The sequence below is a fragment of the Somniosus microcephalus genome, chromosome 12, assembly GCF_052327205.1.
Source record: "Somniosus microcephalus isolate GS21.2 chromosome 12, FLI_Smic_1.0, whole genome shotgun sequence".
Taxonomy (NCBI): Eukaryota; Metazoa; Chordata; class Chondrichthyes; order Squaliformes; family Somniosidae; genus Somniosus; species Somniosus microcephalus.
The window spans coordinates 9928332-9952416 of NC_140998.1; the positions used below are offsets into that span (position 1 = coordinate 9928332).

The window sequence follows — 24085 nt, forward strand, 5'->3', positions numbered from 1 at the left end:
CGTCAAAGATCCCATGGCGCACTCCAGAGAAGAGCAGGGGCATCTTGCCAACGTTTATCCCTCAACCAACACCACTTAAAAAAGAAATAACAACAGAAAACGCTGGAAATACTCCGCAGGCCAGGCAACATCCGTGGAGAGAGAAACAGAGTCAACGTTTCGGGTCGAAACCCTTCGTCAGGACTGAGAGTAAAGCAGGAAATGAAACAGATTAAAAGGCAGTTTGGGGGCTGGGAAATGGGGGAGGGGATGAAAGAAGAGACATTAAGAGATATTCAAGGTGAGACGAGATGGTAATAGGACAGGTAAAGAAACAAACAATGGCTCTAGATGAAGTGTGAAATGCGCTGGCAGAGTGAGAGACAGTTGCCGTGTGGGAGAGAGAGAGAAAAGGAAAAGGCACAAACCGAAAGTGTGGATAAAAAATATAAAAATATAATAGGGGCCGAGGTTATGATCTGAAGTTGGTGAACTCGATATTGAGTCCAGAAGGCTGTAAAGTGCCTAATCGGAAGATGAGGTGCTGTTCCTCGAGTTTACGCTGAGCTTCCGTGGAACAATGCAAGAGCCCGAGTACGGTGAGGTCTGAGTGGGAATGGAGCGGTGAATTAAAGTGACAGGCGACCGGAAGCTCAGGGTCACCCTTACGGACTGAACGGAGGTGTTCCGCAAAGCGGTCACCCAATCTGCGTTTGGTCTCCCCAATGTAGAGGAGACCGCATCGTGAGCAGTGAATACAGTATACTAGATTGCAAGAAGTACAAGTAAATCGCTGTTTCACCTGGAAGGGGTGGAGATGATCTGGGCATTTACCTCTTTGCTATTTGTGGGACCTTGCTGTGTGCAATTTGGCTGCCTCGTTTCCTACATTGAAGCAGTGACTACACTTCAGAAAGCACTTCTTTGGCCATGAATGCATTGGGAAATCTTGAGGATCTGAAAGGCACTTCATAAAAGCAAGTGTTTTCTTTGAGTTTCCGAATGAACATTGCGCCCATTGTTGTTTCTCACCAGGGTAGAATTGCTGATCAGCTTTTGGGGGTAATTATAAAAAAAAGCAATAGTTATTTTTTCAAATGAAGCCAGTGCAAGAAACTGTACTGCAAAACCCTCCCTTCCTCTCCCACCCCTTGGGTCAGACGGGCTAAAATGAGTTGAATGGCCTTCCTCATTTGTATGCAACGCGAGCATCCCCACATCAATCCCTGGTGGTGTTGATTCCTGTTCCCTTTATCTTGGAAAGAAGAGCTGTCACACCAATCCCTGCTCTGAGTCACAACAATTACAGGATTCCAAAACAGTGGCACTTCCTGCCTCCTCCAATCTAAAGTAGCGGTTTCCTCCAGTGTGGATCTGATTTGCAGACAAGGAACGTCACCGGCAGCCCCTCCTCCCGTTCATGACCAACCCCCCCCGCCCTTAGCACAGCGTTTCTCTTTTCTCACCCCTCCTCCCGATCCCTTCAGTGCTGTAGCAGCTTCCTATTTCCTGCTGCTGTTCCAGATGATTACATAGAAGATAGGAGCAGGAGTAGGCCATTCGGCCCCTCGAGCCTGTTCCGCCATTTAATGAGATCATGGCTGATCATCCAAACTCAGTACCCTGTCCCTGCTTTCTCCCCATATCCCTTGATCCCTTTAGCCTTAAGAAATATATCCACCTCCTTCTTGAATATATTTAATGAATTGGCCTCAACTGCCTTCTGTGGTAGAGAATTCCACAGGTTCACCACTCTCTGGGTGAAGAAATTCCTCCTCATCTCTGTCCTAAATGGCTTACCCCTTATCCTTAGACTGTGACCCCTGGTTCTGGACTCCCCCGCCATCGGGAACATCCTTCCTGCATCTAGTCTGTCTAGTCCTGTTAGAATTTTATAAGTTTCAATGAGATCCCCTCTCATTCTTCTAAACTCTACCGAATACAAGCCCAATTGACCCAATCTCTCTCCATATGTCATTCCTGCCATCCCAGGTATCAGTCTGGTGAATCTTCGCTGTACTCCCTCCATGGCAAGAACATCCTTCCTCCGATAAGGCGACCAAAACTGCACACAACACTCAAGGTGTGGTCTCACCAAGGCGCTGTACAACTGCAGCAAGACATCCTTGCTCCTGTACTCGAATCCTCTTTAAATGCCATTGCACACTGGGAGCAGAAACTCTTCCCCTCTTTGATTGCTTAGAGCAGCAGGAGGCAAAAGTCAGCTGGGACATTGAAGGGGGAGGAGCTGGTGGCGGGGGGGGTGGTGTGTGGTTCACACTCTGTGCAGGAGAGTGTAATTGTGAAGTTGGAGTGCGGTGGCGGGGGGGCGGGGGCGGGGGCGGGCAGAGTGGCACGATGAAATTGGAGTGGGGAAGAGAAGAGTGGCAGCTTGAACTTGGAGGGAGGAAAAAGAGGAGAAAAATGCCAAAACATGGAATGCATATGGAAAAAAAATGAAGAAACCTTGAGCCCACCTCAGCAGATTCCTAATGGTGTCGGTGTCCTACACTCTGGCCTTTAGCTCTTCACTGAAGTATCCCAATTAATTAAGACTTGGGTTTCTCCCAGTGGTCCAGATGGTCTGTTGTCTCTGAGGCATATAGAGTAGGAACATCCCAGGTTTGTACCTGGTCTGTCCTGAGTTAGGTGCTCTCAGCTAGGGGAGAGGGAGAGAGGATTAGAGAAGGGAAAACCTGCCACGGTTCCTCCTCCATCCAGTGACCCCTGCTGGTGAGTGCTTGGGTGCCATGGTCTCTGCAGATTCATAGCCTTCTGGCACTTGCTGTCTAGGGTAGCACATGAGCACTGGCCACTTGGGTAGTGCACAAGGGGACAACTTCATTTTTTTTATTCGTTCATGGGATGTGGGTGTCGTGGCCAGCCCACCATTTATTGCCCACCCCTAATTGCCCTTGAGAAGGTGGTGGTGGTGAGCTGCCTTCTTGAACCGCTGCAGTCCGTGTGGTGAAGGTGCTCCCACAGTGCTGTTAGGGAGGGAGTTCCAGGATTTTGACCCAGCGACGATGAAGGAACGGCGATATATTTCCAAGTCAGGATGGTGTGTGACTTGGAGGCGATGGTGTTCCCATGCGCCTGCTGCCCTTGTCCTTCTAAGTGGTAGAGGTTGTGGGTTTGGAAGGTGCTGCTGAAGAAGCCTTGGCAAGTCGCTGCAGTGCATCTTGTAGATGGTACACACTGCAGCCACGGTGCGCCGGTGGTGGAGAGAGTGAATGTTTAAGGTGGTGGATGGGGTGCCAATCAAGCGGGCTGCTTTGTCCTGGATGGTGTCGAGCTTCTTGAGTGTTGTTGGAGCTGCACTCATCCAGGCAAGTGGAGAATATTCCATCACACTCTTTACTTGTGCCTTGTAGATGGTGGAAAGGTTTTGGGGAGTCAGGAGGTGAGACACTCGCTGCAGAATACCCAGCCTCTGACCTGCTCTTGGTCCAGTTAAGTTTCTGGTCAATGGTGACCCCCAGAATGTTGATGGTGGGGGATTCGGTGATGGTAATGCTGTTGAATGTCAAGGGGCGGTGGTTAGATGCTCTCTTGTTGGAGATAGTCATGGCCTGGTACTTGTGTGGCGCGAATGTTACCTGCCACTAATCAGCCCAAGTCTGAATGTTGTCCACATCTTGTTGCATGTGGGCATGGACTGCTTCATTATCTGAGGAGTCGCGAATGGAACTGAACACTGTGCAATCATCAGTTAACTTCCCCACTTCTGACCTTATGATAGAGGGAAGGTCATTGATGAAGTAGCTGAAGATGGTTGGGCTGAGGAACTCCTGCAGCAATGTCCTGGGGCTGTGATGATTGACCTCCAACCTCCACAACCATCTCCCTTTGTGTTAGGTATGACTCCATCCAGTGGAGAGTTTTCTCCCTGATTCCCATTGACTTCATTGGGAATTGCCATCCGCCTATCCAGTCTACCCTTGAATGTTGACAGTTTCTGCCTCAACTACTAACCCTGGAAGTGAATTCCACAGCCTCACAACTCTGTGTGAAGAAGTTTGTCCTGCCCTCTGTTCTAAATCTCGTACATTTAACCTTTTATCAGTGGCTTCTCACTCTAAGCCCTTCAACTACCGGGAACAGTCTGCTTCTATCTACCATAGAAACATAGAAGATAGGAGCAGGAGTAGGCCATTCGGCCCCTCGAGCCTGCTCCGCCATTCAATGAGATCATGGCTGATCATCCAAATTCAGTACCCTGTCCCTGCTTTCTCCCCATATCCCTTGATCCCTTTAGCCTTAAGAAATATATCCAACTCCTTCTTGAATATGTCTATAGACTCTGGAACAGTTCCCATGGATTGGAGGGTAGCTAATGTAACCGCACTATTCAAAAAAGGTGGTAGAGAGAAAACGGGGAATTACAGACCGGTAAGCCTGACATCGGTAGTGGGGAAAATGCTAGAGTCTATTATAAAAGATGTAATAGCAGAGCACTTGGAAAACAGTGACCGGATTGGACAAAGTCAACATGGATTAACAAAATCTGTTCCATCTTATCATAATGTTTAACGCTGAACAGTTTTATTTAAATGCTATTGTCAGGTGTGCACAAGACAAATGTGTTTGGATCTCCTGCTGGATCCAAGAGGTGGCTGATAAAGGGGTTAAATTATGATGACAGGTTGCAAAGACTAGGCAACCCCTTGAATATAGAAGATTAAGGGATGATTAATTGAGGGGTTTAAGATGATCAAGGAGTTGATGGGGTAGATCGAGAATAAACTATTTCCTCTGGTGGGGAGTCCAGAACAAGGGGTTGTGACCTTAAAATTAGAATTGGGCCGTTCAGGGGTGATGTCAGGAAAGAAAGACTTGCATTTCTACAGCGCCTTTCACGACCACCGGATGTCTCAAAGCGCTTTACAGCCAGTGAAGTACTTTTGGAGTGTAGTCACTGTTGTAATGTGGGAAACGCGGCAGCCAATTTGTGCACAGCAAGCTCCCACAAACAGGAATGTGATAATGACCAGACAATCTGATTTTTTATGTTGGTTGAGGCATAAATATTGGCCAGGAAGCACTTCTTCACACAAAGGGTAGTGGAAACCTGGAACTCTCTTCCCCCAAAAAGCTGTTCAGGCTGGGGATCAATTGGAAAATTTCAAAATTGAGATTGATGGATTGTTGTTTGGCAAGGGTATTAAGGGTTACGGAACCAAGGTAGATAAATGGAGTTAAGATACAGATTAGCCATGATCTAGTTGAATGGTGGAACAGGCTCGAGAGGCTGAATGTCCTACTCCTGTTCCTATGCCTCTGCCCGGCAGCATTTTTAAAATATTCATTCATGGGATGTGGGCGTCGCTGGCAAGGCCAGCATTTATTGGCCATCCCTATTTGGCCCTGGCTGCAGATGGGCTCATGGCCGACCGATGTGTGCAGGTGTCTGCAAATTGTGGCTAATCAGTTGATGCAAAGTGGTTAGTGGTGGGAGGGGTGGGGGAAACGAGGTGCGAGCAAGAGGCTGGCTCTGATCCCTGTTGAAGTTAAAAGTTGAGCCATCGAGAGAGCCTCTCTTACATTCTGCAAATACTGGCGAGTGAGCACTTGATATTTTGCATGAAATCCTTTGCTGTTTTTAATGCTCGACTCCACTGTTGAAATGGCAGACTTCCATAGAAAGTGCTATATTTGCATAATTTCAAGGTTGAAGAGTGACTTCTGATGAAAATCATTACCTGGAGAGGGCTGTGGGGGTTTCAAAGGACATGAACTGCATGAACGAAACTAGAACGAGTTGCGATTTATATTGAGGCTATTTGTAATTATTCTTACACACCCAAGGTGTTTTAAAAAATTAAATAAAGCTGTACACAACAAACTCGCCTTATGGCTCACTTGGTAAATGATTAGCTCCTTCGCCTTCATTGAGTTAGTCCATCAGAATGGGGCAGGATGTTGTTTGGGCGTTAGAAGATCCATTCCAGAGTGGAAAAACCAGCTTGGGTTCCTGCTTCTGGTCATTATTCAGTGATTGATTCCCTTTCATTTTATAACATTTAAATTTCACAACTAGTGGGATTTGAGCCCCTTTCGTACTGCGCTGCACTCACGGCCTGTATTTTTGTCCCGTAGTCCTGGTGTGGGGCTTGAACCCGTCACCACCTGACTCAGAGTGATGATAACTGAGCCAGGCTGACACATGTGGAGATGACACACATTTTCCTGAGGGATGTGCATCAGAGAGAGACTCATTCTCTTCAGGCAGCTAGTCGAGACTGACAGTCCTCACATGGGAACTGGAGAAGACTTGAAAAGCTGGATACAAGAATCGGTATAACAGAATCTATTTTACGCAGAATGATTTAAGTCTCGAGTCACTAATGATGTATTTGTATCTTGTAGTCTCTCAGACAGTTGACAGTTAAATTTTGCAACAGCACAGAACCAACTTATGTACCTTAACAGTAAGGAGTAGAAATTCCCCTGGGCCTCACCGCTAAATGGTTTTCAAGAATTTTACAAACTTTTGTTTAATGCAGTCAGTGCAAGAGTAACTGTTGTACTGCCGAAGCGCACTGAGCTGTCCATAATGGATGATGATGGAGGCATGTCTGCCTCATTCACCTTGTCTTGTTTTGTTTTGCTTGGGAAGTTTAGGCGAGCAAGCTGTGTTTGGCAGCAACTATTGGCCAAGTTTACTGGAATTGTTTTGCACATATAACTGCAGTTCAAACTTGTCCCTGCCTGCGGTTGTTGGGGCATGCAGTGGATTCTCTGCACTGCCGTGCGTGTCTTTGGGGTTGCTGTCACTTTCGAGATGCCCTGGTTTACTGGGCAATGTGCCTTTAGACCGATATCTGTGGAGACTCCCTTAAGGTCATGCCGTCAAAAACCCCACCGCCTTTTAGCAGTGTTCTGAGTCGAGTCAACTTCAAAGACTTTGTGGTCTGCTGGAGTTCAGATGTGCTGTTGCAGGGAGTGCAAGGACAGAGGATTGTTCCGACATGATCCCAACATGGGCAATGCCATCCAAATGATGTAGACTGAGGCCATGTCTTTCTATTGGAGGGGGGAAGAAAGAGATATACACACACCCTAGGGCAATGCCTTGCAGACTGACCCAGCACAATTGAGAGAGTCCATGCAACAGATCCCCTGCTCACCTTCGAATAATTGAAGATTGGAGTCCTAAAGAAGCAGGAGTTGTACAAATTTATCATTACCTCTTTGCTCAACAGATCCCATGGCACTATTTGATGAAGTGCAGGGGAGTTCTCCCTAGTGTCCTGGCCAATATTTATCCCTTAAAACACATCATTAAAACGGATTATTTGGTCATTATCTCATTGCTGTTTGTGGGACCTTGCTGTGTGCAAATTAGTGGCCGCATTTCCCTGCATTACAACAGTAACTGCACTTCACAAATACTTCATTAGCTGTGAAGCGCTTTGGGACATCGGAGATCATGTAAGGCGCTATAGAAATGTAAGTTCTTTCTTTCCTTTTTTGTACTTTGTCATCTTATTTATAAAACCCAAAAGCTATTAGATTTTTTTGTGTCTTTACCTACACTCGCACTTTCAGAGATATACATTTGAATCCCTAGGTGTCTCTGTTTATCTACACACTTAAATGTCTTCCCATTAAGCATACACTCTCATTCCTTGTTCTTTCTCCCAAAATCTATTACCTCGTACTTCTCCACCTGAAACCGTACCTGCGGCTGTCTGCCTATTCCACTAGCCTATGTTCTGCTGAAGTCTCTTGCAGTCCTCACTGTTTGCCATGCTGCCTATTTTGTGTCATCAGTAAATTTTGAGATTGTGCTCGTCCAAATCATCTATAGATTCCTCTCCCACCCCCCTACACCTCGCACTAACTCTGAGGGATTGGGGCCAATCGTAGCACTTCCGCGTTTGCAGAGTTCACCTAACTGAGCTACAGAGCGGCGATTAAACACGGGTCCTTGCTGGTCTGCGTGGCCCTGTACCCCACTCTGTGGCCACTTATACACCAAGCGAATGGACAAGCTCTTCTGTTTATCTTTTCTTTCACCGTTTCTCTTTCAGTGCTTGAGGCTAGTTCAAACACAAAAAAAAAATCCCTCCGCGCAACGGAACTCACTTCGTGGAGGTCTGTGCGATTTAAATTTATCCCCGCGACTGAACAGATTACGTAACCCACCAAGTGATGACAGAAGTGGAGGGTGAGTTCCACTCGCAGCTGTTTTGTGTGGCACCACACTGGGCATTGAGTGCTGGGTGTCTGTCATTCTCTCAATGGCACTCCTGACAAAGGAGCTTTTTTTTTTTGCTTACAGTGGGATGATGTCACTGTGTCACGGTGACTAAACTGATTAAGTAATTTATCTGCATAGTAGTTGTGGGAACTACATGAGATTGGGGGGTGGGGGGTGTGTGGAGTCAGGAAGTGGGGGTGGGTATAGTCAGCAGGCTGTGTGTTTGTAATGCAGTGAAATCCTAATGAGTGCAGAACGAATTTTATCTTGAAATGGATGGGAATTCTGCAATATATCCAGATGTTGTAAATGTTTTCATGGTCGCCTCGTCAACATTTCACAGCTCTGGAGGAAAGGTGGGGGTGGTGGGGAGGAGAAATTCAGAACTCCAAGACCAGGAATAGCACCAGCATTCTTGCCAGGAACAGTCTGTACAATAGTCCTTTATTTAGACCCCTTATTAAACTTTCACAAAGTGGAACAGAACCGGCATCACAATGCCCTGTATGGGTCCATCTGCAGCATGTCAGATTCGTTCAGTAAAAGATTTATATCTGGCAGAGCCCATTTGTGCTTCTGACAGAAGGCTGGGAGAGGAAGGATGTACAAGACGTCATGTGTGGAGTTTGAGAGGAAAAGGGCCAGTTGCAAAGATGTTGAACCAGTGGGAACATCAAACGCCCTCGGCCCCCATAGCACTGATGATGCTGATTACAAAGTGTTTTTTGCCCTGGTTTGACGGGGAGGGGGCGGAGAGGAAGAATGAATGTGCATTTGGAACTGCTGGTGATTTGCTGTAAAAACCCATTTTAACGCTTACCCGTAAAACCTGCAGATTTAGCGCGACCCTCAGCCAGAAGGACCCTGTGCACTGTGTTGTAATTGTTGTCAATTTTCACAGATCTGACTTCATTTTCCAGTGAATAGCGCAGGGATGCAGATTATCCGAGGGGAATTATTGTTCCGTGAGACCTTGTGCAGAGGTGTGGACTGCATTCTAATGCCTAGCACTTTTTCTCCAACGCCATGAGCACACTCACCCACCATCCCTGCCCCCTCCCCGGAGCAAAATACATCCCTTTTTATATAGCGATAGAAGCAAAAGCTACAAATGCTCGAAATTTGAAATCAAAACAGGAAATGCCAGAAATACACAGGTCAGTTTCGGGTCCGAAGGAGGAGATACACTGGCATGTTTCCAATTTTATCTCCATTGTCCTCAAACTCCTAACTTTAGTTATTAAACAAAATGCATTCGCCAGCTATCGCAGAACTGAAATGAGTTTGAGAGTTATTTATCTAAATGTGGTTGCTGTGCCAGACACCAGTTTTATTTGGTCACAGGCTCCTCTCCACTGATTGGTCCAGTTGAGCAGGCACGAGATCCCAGCTTCCATCCCTGGTCTGTGCTGAGTTAGCGGGTCTCAGCAAGGGCATCGTTTGGAGGCACTACTATCCCTTGGGTAGGGGGAGGTGGGGGAATAAGCCAGGGTTCCTGATCACAATTCCTTCCTGAGAAGTGGATGTTGGGTGAGGTCAGTATCGGACCTGTTGTCGCCATCCCTCATGGTTGAATAAGTCTGCCAACATTGTTCGTAGCCCTTGCGTCCTATTCGACTCCTAACTCCGTTTGTGACCCCGTAGCCTCCCCATCACACAAGTCGCCCGCTTCCACCTCTGCAACATCGCCCACCTCCGCCCCCTGCCTCTGCCCATCTGCTGCTGAAACCCTCATCCATGACTTTGCCACCTCCGGACTCGACTATTCCAGTGATCTCCTGGCCAGGCTCCCATCCTTCACACTCTAAGCTTCAGCTTATCCAAGCCATATCCTATCCTGTACCAACTCCTGCTCACCCATCACCCCCGTCTTCGAAGACCTACATTGGCTCCTGGCCCCCCAATTTTTCCTATTTAAGATTTTCATCCTCGTGTTGAATCCCTTCATGGCCTCGACCCTCCATTGTGTATCCACCTCCAACTGCCCTCGAACTCTCCTTTCCTCTGACTCTGGCCCCTTGTGCATCCCCCTTCCCATTGCCTCACCACCGGCAGCCCTGCCTTCAGCTGTCTAGGCCCCACACTTCACAGTTCCCACCCTAAACCTCTCCACCTCTTAAGACCCTCCTTAAAACCCACCTCTTTGACCTCGCTCATGGCCACCCCTCTCAACATCTCCTTTGCTCGGCCTCTATTTCATGTGATTGTGCTTCTGTGAAGCGCCCTGCCACATTTTTCCTCGTTCAAGGTGCTATATAAATGCAGGTGGTTGTTTCAGCACCTACGTGAATAACAGCTACTTAGATGAGATACAAGAAGGTTGCTGCCGCCCAAGAGTTGGCACTTACAGGTGAGGCAGGCTAAAAACCTGGGGAACTGGGGGGAGAGCGAAAGAGAGAGAGTTTTTGTTTAGACACTAAGGCAGTCGTGGTATCTGGGGATAGGGCAGGAAAGTGGAGTTAAGGTAGCAGATCAGCCATGCAAAATGAGTTGGGTCTGTGAAAGAATGTGGGATTTGTTTTTTTCTGTCTTTCACCCCCCCCCAGCCCTCCCAAAAGGTACTTACTCCCTTACTGGGGTACGGGCCCGGCACGGACTCGATGGGCCGAATGGCCGCCTCCTGTGCCGTTAGGGCTATGACTCTATGATCTTAATTGAATGGCGGAGCAGACTTGAGGGGCCGAATGGCCTGCTCTTGCTCCTATTTCTGATGTTCTTTCTGACCTATGGAGGTTGGCAGCACTGTGATCTCCAGCTGGGAAGCCCATTCTATCAATCTGTGTTGAAGGTTAGAAATTAAAATGCTGGAGAGTAATTGCTGAGCAGAATCAGCATCCTTCCAGCTCTGTGGTAAGGAAGGAATATTACACTGTGATTGAGTAAGTTTGGTAAACTGAACCTCTAGTTATTCTGAAGCTGGCTTTGGCATAACTTCCACAGGGAGCTGGTTCTGCTCGAGACCTTCAATGCAAAATGAGTTGGGTCTGTGAAAGAATGTGGGATGTGTTTTTTTTCTGTCTTTCAGCCCCCAGCCCTCCCAAAGGTACTTACTCTCTCACTGGGGTACGGGCCCACCGTCGGGAGGGTAGTCTGCTGATTCTCATTGTTAAGGTACACACAAGAAAACTGTCCCAAGGTTTGCTAGAGTCAGTTTCCTGTGTCAGCCAAATGTTTGACGCTCGCTGAAGTCAATCGTCCTCCTCAAATTTTCCAAACCAAACTACCGCGAGGTATCAGCCGTGGCTTAGTGGGTAAGCGCACTTGCCCCCGAGTCAGAACGTTGCAGGTTCAATTCCCACGTCCAGACACTTGAGCCCTTAAACCAGGCTGACACTCCAGTGCTGTACTGAGGGAGTGCTGCGGTGTCGGCGCTTCCGTTTTTTGAATGCGACGTTAAACAAAGACCCTATCTGCCCTCTCGGGTGGAGGTAAAAGATCCCATCCCATCCCTTGAAGAAGAGCAGGGGAGTTCTCCCCGCTGTCTTTGCCAAATATTTTGGGCAAAGTGACCCAGAGCTAAGATGTATGAACCCCTAAATATATGTAAGGATACTTCTGGAGTACTGTTGAGCCATTGGGGGAGTTAATTTTTCCAATTCTGAAGTATGTTTTGGAGAACTGTAAGACTCGTATAATTAATAAACTCATCAAACTAATTTCTCTCCTACCCGAAGCACCATTACAGTCTGATAATTTGAAGTTGTTTATCTCGCAAAAAAATTCAATTATGCATTAATTTGAATTGAGCAGCGTTGAATTAAGATCAGTCGACTGTATTACTATTTTCTTTCAAGTGCACTCAAACCCTTGTAATATGAACCTTTAATAAAAAGCCACTCCGACAGTTCATTAGAAACGTATAATAAAGGTTAGACTTCATGACTTGAATTAGAGGCTGGCAAACGGCAAGTTTTTACAGATCAAGGCAAAAACATGAGCCAAAGCACTAGAAATTCAGTCAGAACTTCAAAAGGGGTTTGAACTCTTTTCTCACACATGTCGGGCTATCTTGGTAGCGTATTAACTTAGGCTTCGAGCTTCTAGAGGTTCAGCTCAGCTCTCGACACTGTTTCCCTTGTAATCTCTGAAGAATTTGCAATTTACCGGCTCTCCAATTTGTTGTGGAAGTCCCGAGGAAGGCGAGGAGTGGGTCCAATTGCAGCCGGCAGTATTAGCAGAACACACACTTGTTGAAATGTTGGCAAATGCAAGGTTCCTCCCCTCTTATGCATCCCCATTTCCTTTGCCTCACCATTGGCGGCTGGCCCTTCCGCTGACTGGGCCCTAAGCTCTGGAATTCCCTCCCTAAACCTCTCCAGCTCTCGACCTCTCTCCTCCTTTAACACGCTCCTTGAAACCTACCTCTTTGACCAAGCTTTTGGTCATGCCCTTGTGTGTCAAATTTTGTCTGATATCGCTCCTGTGAAGCACCTTGGGATGTTTTACAAGTTAAAGGTGCTGTATAAAAAGTTGTTGTTTTTCTTCTGAAGACGCTGAATCTTACTGGGGGAATGGTTCCGTGGGTGCTGGTGGCCCTTGGGTGCCTCTGCAGGGTGCTTATTCTTCATGTGCGTGCCTTGAGTGTGAATGCCGACGAGCTGTCTGAGGGGAGGGGGAACAATCTGGTGCTCGCTTCTTGTGATGTTTCGAGCAGGAGTCACTGGACAGTGACGAGAAATGGAAACACCTGGTTTCTTTCTCCTGGTTGGTCATCCGTGGCTCACCTCCGAGTCAGAAGGTCATGAGTTCAAGACCCACTCGAGACTTGAGCACGTAATCCAGGCTGACACTCCCAGTGCGGTGCTGAGGGAGTGCTGCACTGTCGGAGGTGCCGTCTTTCGGATGATGCGTTAAACCGAGGCCCCGTCTGTGCTCTCAGGTGGACGTAAAAGATTCCACGGCCACTATTCGAAGAAGAATAGGGGAATTCTTCCTGGTGTCCTGGGGCCAATATTTAATCCTCAACCAACATCACTAAAACAGATTTTCTGGTCATTTATCACATTGCTGTTTGTGGGATCTTGCTGTGTGCAAACTGGCTGCCGCGCCTCCTACATTAAAATAGTGACCACTCTTCAAAAGTATTTCATTGGCTGTAAAGCGCTTTTGGGGCATCTTGAGGTTGTGAAAGGCGCTATAGAAATGCAAGTTCGTTCTTTTCTCCCCAGGATCACTGAGTTCCGTCTGCAGTAGGCTAAATCAGCACAGGCTGGGAATTGAGGGCAAGACCTTATGTTTAACGCTCAAAAGATATGTTTTATTTTAAAGATGACTGGCTTCTCTTGACTCCCCCGATGCGGAAAGCTGCACAGTCACCCATCGCTGTACACCTTTATCTCCAGTTGCTGCCCACAGTTCCACGATATAGCTGTCACCCTCACGCTTTTCCTAATCTCTCTCATTTGGCAATCTATTCCCAACGAATGCAAAGAGCTAAGTAATTCAAACACTGATTGTAGATATTAAGCTGCTTGTGGACAGGAAGGGCCAATTTCACTCTCCGTACTAAAGATTTATGACTCAGTAATCCAGTTGCTGTGCAGCAGCACTCTTATCTTTTGTTACTCTCTGTAGTTTTGCAGGAAGGTGGGAGTGTGAGAAACTTGTTATTCATTGCTTATTGAGTCTTCTGTGCCCGTACTTGTCTAAACACTAGAGAAGCAATAGGTGCTTCAGTGAGTAGAGATGGTGAAAGGCTGGGGTTGTGTAACAGTGAAGGTTGTGTAACACTGCAGTAACTCACCCACAGAGAGTTGCATAATTATAGTAGCGGTTACTATCAATGTCCCCCCTGCGAGCTGCGCTTTGATCTGCGCAGCCTGTTTCTTTTAATGCGCGATCCCTTTAAATTTCTGCGCATGCGCGGTGTTTACAGTGTAAAATCTGGTGAGTGGCCTGCGTGGGACCTTTCGGCTGGCTTCGCGGCCGTGCGCGCGCACCTTAGCAGGAACATTAGTTGCTGTAGCGCTGTCCTTCTGAAACACGTTTGGAGGGATGTGCTCAGTTTTGTTTCATAGGTCTCCCACAGTGGCTTAATGGGTACAAGTACTGCCTGATGTGCTGATCAGGAAGGTTCCAAGTTTGATTCCCAGTATGCTGATCTTGGTGCTGCCTGGATTTAAGGAGAAGAAAAAAATCTGCCAGGTCCCTACCGTTGGAACATGTATTATGTAGAATCGCATAGAACTTGCAGCACAGAAATAGGCCATTCGACCCAACTGGTCCATGCTCCACATGAGTCTCCTCCCACCCCTCTTCATCTCACCCCATCAACATATCCTTCTATTCCTTTCTCCCTCATTTGCTTATCTAGCTTCCCCTTAAATGCATCTACGCTATTCACCTCAATCACTCCATTGAAACTGGACAGACTAGATGCAGGAAGGATGTTCCCGATGGTCGGGGAGTCCAGAACCAGGGGTCACAGTCTAAAGATAAGGGGTAGGCCATTTAGGACAGAGATGAGGAGGAATTTCTTCACCCAGAGAGTGGCGAACCTGTGGAATTCTCTACCACACAAGGCAGTTGAGGCCAATTCATTAAATATATTCAAGAAGGAGTTAGATATATTTCTTAAGGCTAAGGGGATCAAAGGATATGGGGAGAAAGCAGGGACCGGGTACTGAGTTTGGATGATCAGCCATGATCTCATTGAATGGCGGAGCAGGCTCGAGGGGCCGAATGGCCTACTCCTGCTCCTATCGCCTATGTTTCTATGTAGTGAGTAGGTGCATCGTTGTGAGGACAGGATCCAGTTTGGCTGTGATGCTGTCCATCAACAAACCTATTGGACTATGTGTGTCTTCATTTCGCATTAACACAATTAGTCCATTTATAAAGCGAGTGCGTCAGATGGGACACACTCTTACGATGCTGGAGTGCAGCTAAATGCAGTTGTGTGCTTCCCCTTCTGTTGGCTGCACTCTGTAGTGTAAAGCAGCCGACCTAGAGGGACCAGACAGCATCACAGACCCACGAAATGTGCCCTCGCTTGCACTCGGAGGTTTAATAGAAGTAAATGTGAAGAGCTGGTGCTGTGTGTCAGACTTTGTTGGTGTTTTTTGAAGTTGTAACTAGTAGAATAGATCAGGGGGAACCAGTGCATGTGGTGTGTTTGGATTTTCAGAAGGCATTCGATAAGGTGCCACACAAGAGGTTATTAGGGCTCCTGGGATTGGGGGTACAGTAATATACTAACGTGGATTGAGGATTGGTTGACGGACAGAAAACAGAGAGTGGGGATAAACGGGCCATTTTCGGGTTGGCAGGCCGTAACTAGTGGGGTACCGCAAGGATCAGTGCTTGGGCCTCAGCTATTCACAATCTACATCAATGATTTGGATGATGGGACCGAGTAATATATCCAAGTTTGCTGCCGATACAAAGCTGGGTGGGAATGTAAGTTGTGAGGAGGATGCAAAGAGGCTTCAAGGGGGATAGAGACAGGCTCAGTGAGTGGGCAAGAACATGGCAAATGGAATATAATGTGGAGAAATGTGAAGTTATCCACTTTGGTAGGAAAAACAGAAAAGCAGAGTATTTTTTAAATGGTGAGAGATTGGGAAATGTTGGTGTTCAGAGGGACCTGGGTGTCCTTGTACACGAATCACTGAAAGTTTACAGGTACAGCAAGCAATTAGGAAAGCAAATGGTATGTTGGCCTTTATTACAAGAGGATTTGAGTATAAGAGTAAAGACATCTTACTGCAATTATATAGGGCCCTGGTGAGACCACACCTGGAGTATTGTGTACAGTTTTGGTCTCCTTACCTAAGGAAGGATATACTTGCCATAGAGGGAGTGCAACGAAGGTTCACCAGACTGATTCCTGGGATAGGGGGATTGTCCTATGAGGAGAGATTGAGTAGACTAGGCCTATATTCTCTAGAGTTTAGAAGAATGAGAGGTGATCTCATTGAAACATACAAAATTCTTACAGGGCTTGACAGGGTAGATGCAGGGAGGATGTTTCCCCTGGCTGGGGAGTCTAGAACCAGGGGTCACTGTCTCAGAATAAGGGGTCGGCCATTTAGGACTGAGATGAGGAGAAATTTCTTCACTCAGAGGGTGGTGAATCTTTGGAATTCTCTACCCCAGAGGGCTGTGGAGGCTCAGTCGTTGAGTATATTCAAGACAGAGATCGATAGATTTTTGGATATTAAGGGAATCAAGGGATATGGGGATAGTGCAGGAAAGTGGAGTTGAGGTAGAAGATCAGCCATGATCTTATTGAATGACGGAGCAGGCTCGAGGGGCCAAATGGCCGACCCCTGCTCCTATTTCTTATGTAACCGTAGAGCCCATGGACCAGCTCCTGGACATGAAATGTAAGAAGGGGAAAGTGACTTATGGCTGTCACTTTACCAAACCAGGAGCTAAGGTCCTGTCCAATATAAAAGTACCTATTTGGAAACTGGGATTAGTGGTTGGTTGAATATTTTGAAGAGCAAGGCCAATATTTATCCCAAAACCAACATCATTAAAAACAGATTATTTGGGCAGTATCTCATTGCTGTTTGTGGGAGCTTGCTGTGCGTAAATTGGCTGCCGCGTTTTCTACAATACAACAGCGAATACAGTTCAAAGGTACTTCGCTGGCTGTAAAGAGCTTTGGGACATCCTGAAGTCTTTCTCTATATTGGTATCAAGTTGCAGGTGGATCTTGGCTAATATCAATGGCCATTGCACTGGGTTACAGCTGCACCTTGAGCTAATCCGAAACTCACTCCAGACAGAATGGCGGAGGAGTGGGGTCTGTTTAATTGGTGGTGTTTTGTCCAGGTCAAGAAGCCTCCTGAGTAAAACCAGGGATGACCCTGGTTGTGTATATGGACGATGCTGGGTGAGGATGAAAGTGAGCTCACTTTATTGAGTCTTGCTTGTTTTTTGAATAAAATATGATCTACCCAGCCTCCGTGTCCCTCTCTGGGGACTTGTAGTACATAGTTGTATCACCATTGTGCATTGTGTTGCCTGATAACAGAATGGACAGGACAGCCCAGCCCAGGGAAGGAGGGCGTGGGAAGTGAGTGCTGTGTGGCTGTCTCCATAATGCCAAAACCTGCCTTGTTTTTTTCTCCCATCCTCTCCCGAATTGTTTGGGCAGCCCTCTGGAACTGTACAAAGTATTGCAAAGTATTTATAGCGCAGAAACAGGCCATTCAGCCCAGCAGGTCCATGTTGGTGTTTCTGCTCCACACGATCCTCCTCCCACCCCTCTTCATCTAACCCCATCAACATACCCTTCTATTCCTTGCTTGTGTGAGCCTAGACAGTGAGTGGTGCCTGGCTCTTCGACTGTATTCACCATCACAGCAGCCGAATCCTGGTCGACATCTACGCATATGCAGTTTCTAGGAAGTCTTACCCCATCAAATCTTCAAATTTGAGCTAGGCCGTTCAGGAGTGAAATCAGGCAACACTTTTACACAGAGGGCAGTGGAAATCTAGAACACTCTGCCCCCAAAAAGGCCTTTGATGCTGGGGGTCAATTGGAGCTTTCACGATTGAAATCTGCTTGATTTCCCCCTCCCCCTCCCCATCTAGCTTGGGGACAGGGAGGCCAAATATCATCCTCCCCCCCCCCCCCCCCCCCCCCCCAAATGAGAGATCAGCTCACTTAAGAACATAAGAAATAGGAGCAGGAATAGGCCACTTGGCCCCTCGAGCCTTCTCCGCCATTCAATAAGATCATGGCAGATCTTGGGCTCAAAGCCACTTCCCCGCCCGCTCTCCATAACCCTTCACTCCCTTATCTTGCAAAAATCTGTCTATCTCCATTTTAAATGTATTTAATGACCCAGCCTCCACAGCTCGCTGGGGCAGAGAATTCCACAGGTTTACAACCCTCTGACAGAAGAAGTTTCTCTTCCATCTCAGTTCTAAAAGGGCGACCCCTTATTCTGAAACTATGCCCCCAAGTTCTAGATTTCCCCACGAGAGGAAACATCCTCTCTGCATCTACCCTGTCGAGCCCCCTCAGTATCTTGTATGTTTCAATAAGATCACCCCTCATTCTTCTAAATTCCAATGCGTATAGGCCCAGCCTGCTCAACCTTTCCTCATAAGTCAACCCCCTCATCTCTGGAATTAACCTAGTGAATCGTCTCTGAACTGCCTCCAATGCAAGTATATCCTTCCTTTAATAAGGAGACCAAAACTGTACGCAGTACTCCAGGTGTGGTCTCACCAATACCCTGTACAGTTGTAGCAGGACTTCCCTGCTTTTATACTCCAACCCCCTTGCAATAAAGGCCAACATTCCATTTGCCTTTTTGATTACTTGCTGTACCTGCATGCCAACTTTTTGTGTTTCATGCACAAGGACCCCCAGGTTCCTCTGAACTGTAGCATTTTGTAATCTCCATTTCAATAATAGTTTGCTTTTTTATTTTTCCTGCCAAAGTGTATAACCTCGCACTTTCCCACATTGTACACCATTTGCCAAATGTTTGCCCACTCGCCTAGCCTGTCTATATCACTTTGCAGATTCTTTGAGTCATCTGCATAACTTGCTTTCCCACTCATCTTTGTATCATCTGCAAACTTGGCTACATTACACTCGATCCCTTCATCCAAGTCATTAATGTAGATTGTAAATAGTTGGGGCCCCAACACTGATCCCTGTGGCACCCCACTAGTTACCGTTTGCCAACCAGAAAATGACCCATTTATCCCGACTCTCTGCTTTCTGTTAGTTAACCAATTCTCTATCCATGCTAATATATTACCCCCAACTCCGTGAGCTCTTATCTTATGCAATAACCTTTTATGTGGCACCTTATCGAATGCCTTCCGGAAATCCAAATACACCACATCCACTGGCTCACCCTTGTCCACCTGCTTGTTACATTGTCCACCCTGCTTGTTACATTCTCTAAGAACTCGAGCAAATTTGTTAAACATGATTTCCCTTTCCTAAAACCATGTTGACTCTGCTTGACAGCATTATGATTTTCTAAGTGCCCTGCTACTGCTTCCTTAATGAAGGACTCCAGCATTTTCCCAATGACAGATGTTAGGCTAACTGGTCTATAGTTTCCTGTTTTCTGTCTCCCTCCTTTCTTAAATAGGGGCGTTACATTAGCGGTTTTCCAATGCGCTGGGACCTCTCCAGAATCCAGGGAATTTTGGTAGATTACAACCAATGCATCCACTATCTCTGCAGCCACTTCTTTTAAGACTCTAGGATGCAGGCCGTCTGGTCCAGGGCACTTGTCATTTTTTAGTCCCATTATTTTACCAAGTACTATTTCCTCAGTGATAGTGATTGTCTTTAGTTCCCCCCTCCCTGTGGCCCCTTGATTATCCATTTTTGGGATGTTGTTCGTGTCTTCTACAATGAAAACAGATGCAAAATATTTGTTCAGTGTCTCTGCCATTTCCCCGTTCCCCATTATTAATTCCCCAGTCTCATCCTCTAAGGGACCAACGTTTACTTTAGCTACTCTCTTCCTTTTTATATACCTGTAGAAGCTCTTACTATCTGTTTTAATGTTTCTTGACAGCTTACTCTCATAATTCATCTCTCTTTTTTAGTCATCCTTTGCTGGTTTTTAAAAATTTCCCAATCCTCTGGTCTCCCACCAATCTTGGCAACATTGTATGCCTTTGTTTTCAATTTGATACCATCCTTTACTTCCTTAGTTAGCCACAGATGGTGCTCCCTTCTCTTACAATCTTTCTTTCTCACTTGCCTCACAAACTGAGGATCAAGGTTGGGACCTCTTGGGTCTGTATGCTCAGTACCTTACCACTTGATGCGCTTAATGACTTCATACACTGACGGCAGTACTTTAATTCTCTGACCACCCAGTGAATTTCCCCTATATAAATTCCTTGGTTGCACACCATTGGCTTTGAAGCTTCTTGTAGTGACTACCATTGCTGGGAGAGGTACAATAAGCAAATCGTAAAGGTTAGTGGAACGATAGCAAAATACTGCGGATGTTGGAAATCCGAAATAACAGAAAATGCTGGAAAAACTCAGCAGGTCAGGCAACATCCGCTCCCACCCCGCCTCCTGTAAGGACTCTATTCCATTCTCCCAGTTTCTCCGTCTCCGCCGTATCTGCTCCGACGATGCCACCTTCCACACCAGTGCTTCCGACATGTCTTCCTTTTTCCGCAACTGAGGATTCCCCTCTACCGTGGCTGACACGGCCCTCTACCGTGGCTGACACGGCCCTCGACCGTGTCCGTTCTATCTCCCGCACTTCTGCCTTCACCCCTGCCCCTCCCTCCCGGAACCACGATAGGGTTCTCCTTGTCCTCACCTTTCACCCCACCAGCCTCCACATTCAATGGATCATCCTCCGCCATTTCCGCTGCCACCAAACACATCTTCCCCTCCCCTCCCCTTTCAGCATTCCGTAGGGACCGCTCCCTCCGAGACACCCTAGTCCACTCCTCTATCACCCCAAACAGCCCTTCCCCTTCACCTGGCACCTTCCCGTGCAAGCGCAGGAGATGTAACACCTGCCCCTATACCTCCCCCCTTCCCACTGTCCAGGGCCCCAAACACCCCTTCCAGGTGAAACAGCGATTTACTTGTACTTCTTGCAATCTAGTATACTGTATTCACTGCTCACGATGTGGTCTCCTCTACATTGGGGAGATCAAACGCAGATTGGGTGATCGTTTTGCGGAACACCTCCGTTCAGTCCGTAAGGGTGACCCCGAGCTTCCGGTCGCCTGTCATTTTAATTCACCGCTCCATTCCCACTCGGACCTCACCGTCCTTGGCCTCTTGCATTGTTCCACGGAAGCTCAACGTAAACTCGAGGAACAGCACCTCATCTTCCGATTAGGCACTCTGCAGCCTTCCGGACTCAATATCAAGTTCAACAATTTCAGATCATAACCTCGGCCCCTATTACTTTTTTACTTATAATTTTTTCCACCCCTTTGTTTTGAGTCCTCCTTTCCCCCCCCCCCCCTTTCCTTTTGTTTCTCTCTCTCACCTGGCAGCTGTCTCTTACCTGCCAGTACACTTCACACCTAATCTCAGCTGCCTTTTGTCTCCACGGGCCTATTACCATCTCGTCTGGCTTCAAATACCTTTTATTGTCTCTTTTGTTCAATCGCAGCCTTGCCTTCGATCTATTTTCTTTTCTTTCCAGTTTTGAAGAAGGGTTTCGACCCGAAACGTCAACTCGAATTTCTCTCCACGGATGTTGCCTGACCTGCTGAGTTTTTCCAGCATTTTCTAAGGTTAATGGAATGTTTGCCTTTATCCAAAGATGTGCAGGTTAGGTTGATTGGCTATGATAAATTGACCCTTAGTGTTAGGGGGATTAAAATATGTGGGGTTACGGGGATCGGGTGGGATATGTGTCGGTGCAGGCTCGATGGGCCGAAATGGCCTCTATCTGCACTGTGGGGTTTCTGTGATTCTGTGATCTCAAGGAGGGCTGGAATGCCGAGGGGAGGAAGTGATGCTCCAGTTGTACAGAGCCTTGGTCAGTCCCCATCTGGAGCACTGGGGTCAGTTCTAGGCCCCGCACCTCAGGAAGGGTATCTTCGCCTCGGAGGGGATGCAGTGCAGATTCACCAGAATTACACCAGGGCCTTAAGGGTTAAATTGAGACCAGGCTGCAGAAACTTGGCTTGTAGTCCCTTGAGATTCGAAGGTTGAGGGGTGATCTGATCGAGGCTTTTAAAATGATAAAATGATTTGATAGGGTAGATACGGAGAAACTATTTCCTCCGCTGGGGAAATCAAGAACAAGGGGATATAATCTTCAAATTTGAGCTAGGCTGTTCAGGAGTGAAACCAGGCAACACTTTTTCACACACAGGGTAGTGGAAATCTAGAACTCTTTCCCCCCCCCCCCCCCAAAAGGCTTTTGATGCTCGGGTCAATTGGAGCTTTCACGATTGAAATTGATAAGATTTTTTTTGTTGGGTGAGGGTATCAAGGGATATGGAGCTGAGGCAGGTAAATGCAGTTGAGGTACAGAACAGCCATGATCTAATTGAATGGCGGAGCAGGCTCGAGGGGCTGAATGTCCTACTCCTGTTCCTATGATATTGAAGATTACAATTGCAAAATACTGCGGATGCTGGAAATCTGAAATAACAACAGAAAATGCTGGAAATACTCAGCAGGCCAGGCAGCATCTGTGGAGAGAGAAACAGAGTTAACGTTTCAGGTCTGGGACCCTTCATCAGAACTGGGAAAAGCCTGCCCCCATTTTTCATGCAGTATGATTTTTGCCATTCCCATTTGCAACATTTTATCTTTCCTGCCTCTTACAAAAGTACAGGATGTGCTTTCTATTCCTTCCTCCCCTCCTACTCCCCCCCCCCGCCCCCCCCCCCCCCCCCGTCTCTGCACCTGCTTAATATCTGTTACATCTCCAGCTCTTTCCAGTTCTGATGAAGGGGTCCCAGACCTGAAACGTTAACTCTGTTTCTCTCTCCACGGATGCTGCCTTGCCTGCTGAGTATTTCCAGCATTTTCTGTTGATATTGAAGATTACAGGACGTTGTGTCCTAGAATTGTGTTGAGACACATGATGGCTTGTTTTTTGTTTTGAGAACATGGCGAATAATAGAAAGAACAATTGGTTACGGATTACCAACCTTTCTGTAATCTCCCAGTAATTCTCGCTGAGTATGTAATGGGAGTGGATTTCTGTTGTGACTCTGTTCCCCCATCTCATCTCTGGGTTTCCAAGAAATTTAAATTCTTAAAAGCTTGAGTTAATTTCTATCAAGCAACCTCCTCTCATCAAACTGGGATCTCTATTGAATGAGAGGCTCCAGACACTTGAGCAGATAATCTATGCTAACACAGTGCAGTACTGCGGGAGCGCTGCACTGTCGGAGGTGCCGTCTTTCAGATGAGACGTTAAACCGAGGCTCTGCCTGCCCTCTCAGGTGGATGGACAAGATCCAACAGCCACTATTTCGAAGAAGAGCAGGGGAGTTCTTCCGGTGTCCTGGGGCCAATATTTATCCCTCAACCAACATCACTAAAACAGATGATCTGGTCATTATCTCATTGCTGTTTGTGGGACCTTACAATGCACAAATTTGCTGCCGTGTTTCCTACTTTACCAGTGACTACAGTTCAAAACTTTTTTTTTTACCCAGTAGCCCATTTGGGGGGTGGGGTGGTGGCAGGTGCCAGACCCCCTCTCTCTTGGCCTTTCGTGGGTCTCTGTATGCACGTATGTACTTTCTTGTGCTGAGATGGAGGCCTGGTGGCTGTCTTAAGTTGCCTGGAGGTGAACGAGATCGGCCCGAGGATGGTACTCGCACTTGGCTTTGGCATGCCGTCTTTCCACGATACTGCAAATGTGGTCAAAACTCGCCCTGTGGAGGATTGGATGCAGACGAGTGTCCTACAGCTCTGATGTGGGGTATATATTTTTGATGGGGTGGGGAAGTAGTGGGTCTTAGTTATATCACACGGCACAAGCTTTAATCTGCTTGGGACTCGCGGTGCCGATTCCTGAAGTTCAGTTACTGAAAACAACCTTTTGCCAGACTCATTAAGGCCAGCAATCTGGGCAAGTTTTATCGTGGCAGTGCTGCCACACAGCAGTACAGCGCGGCTTTCACAGGGTTGGTGCGTCAGGGGCTGGATAAAAGTATAAAAAATCACAGTATAAAAGTGACTTTACGTTGCCTGTATCAGTCAGGCCTCCTCAGGTGCATGGCTGTACAGTTGGCGCACTGCCAGACAGCCCGCTATTCACAGTGCAGGTTGACGTGGCTGCCATGACGTTACATGTTTAGCTTGGTGGAAGAGGGATGTTGAAATAAACAGAGTCGGTGCTCGTAACATCCCAGAATGACTCCAGAACTTTGTTGGTGAGCTGTAAACCTGTGAAGGGCGGGTCGATTCCTTTCAGCTCTTCTGAGATTGAAAGAAATTTGTGAAACTAGCAT

The 24085-nt window shown here is 47.1% G+C and overlaps 1 protein-coding gene across 1 annotated transcript in view; it reads left to right on the forward strand.

Moving 5' to 3' along the window:
* Window positions 1-24085, forward strand: part of brf1b (BRF1 general transcription factor IIIB subunit b) — a 465668-nt gene that overhangs the window by 98273 nt on the left and 343310 nt on the right. The gene's annotated exons all lie outside the window — the stretch shown is intronic.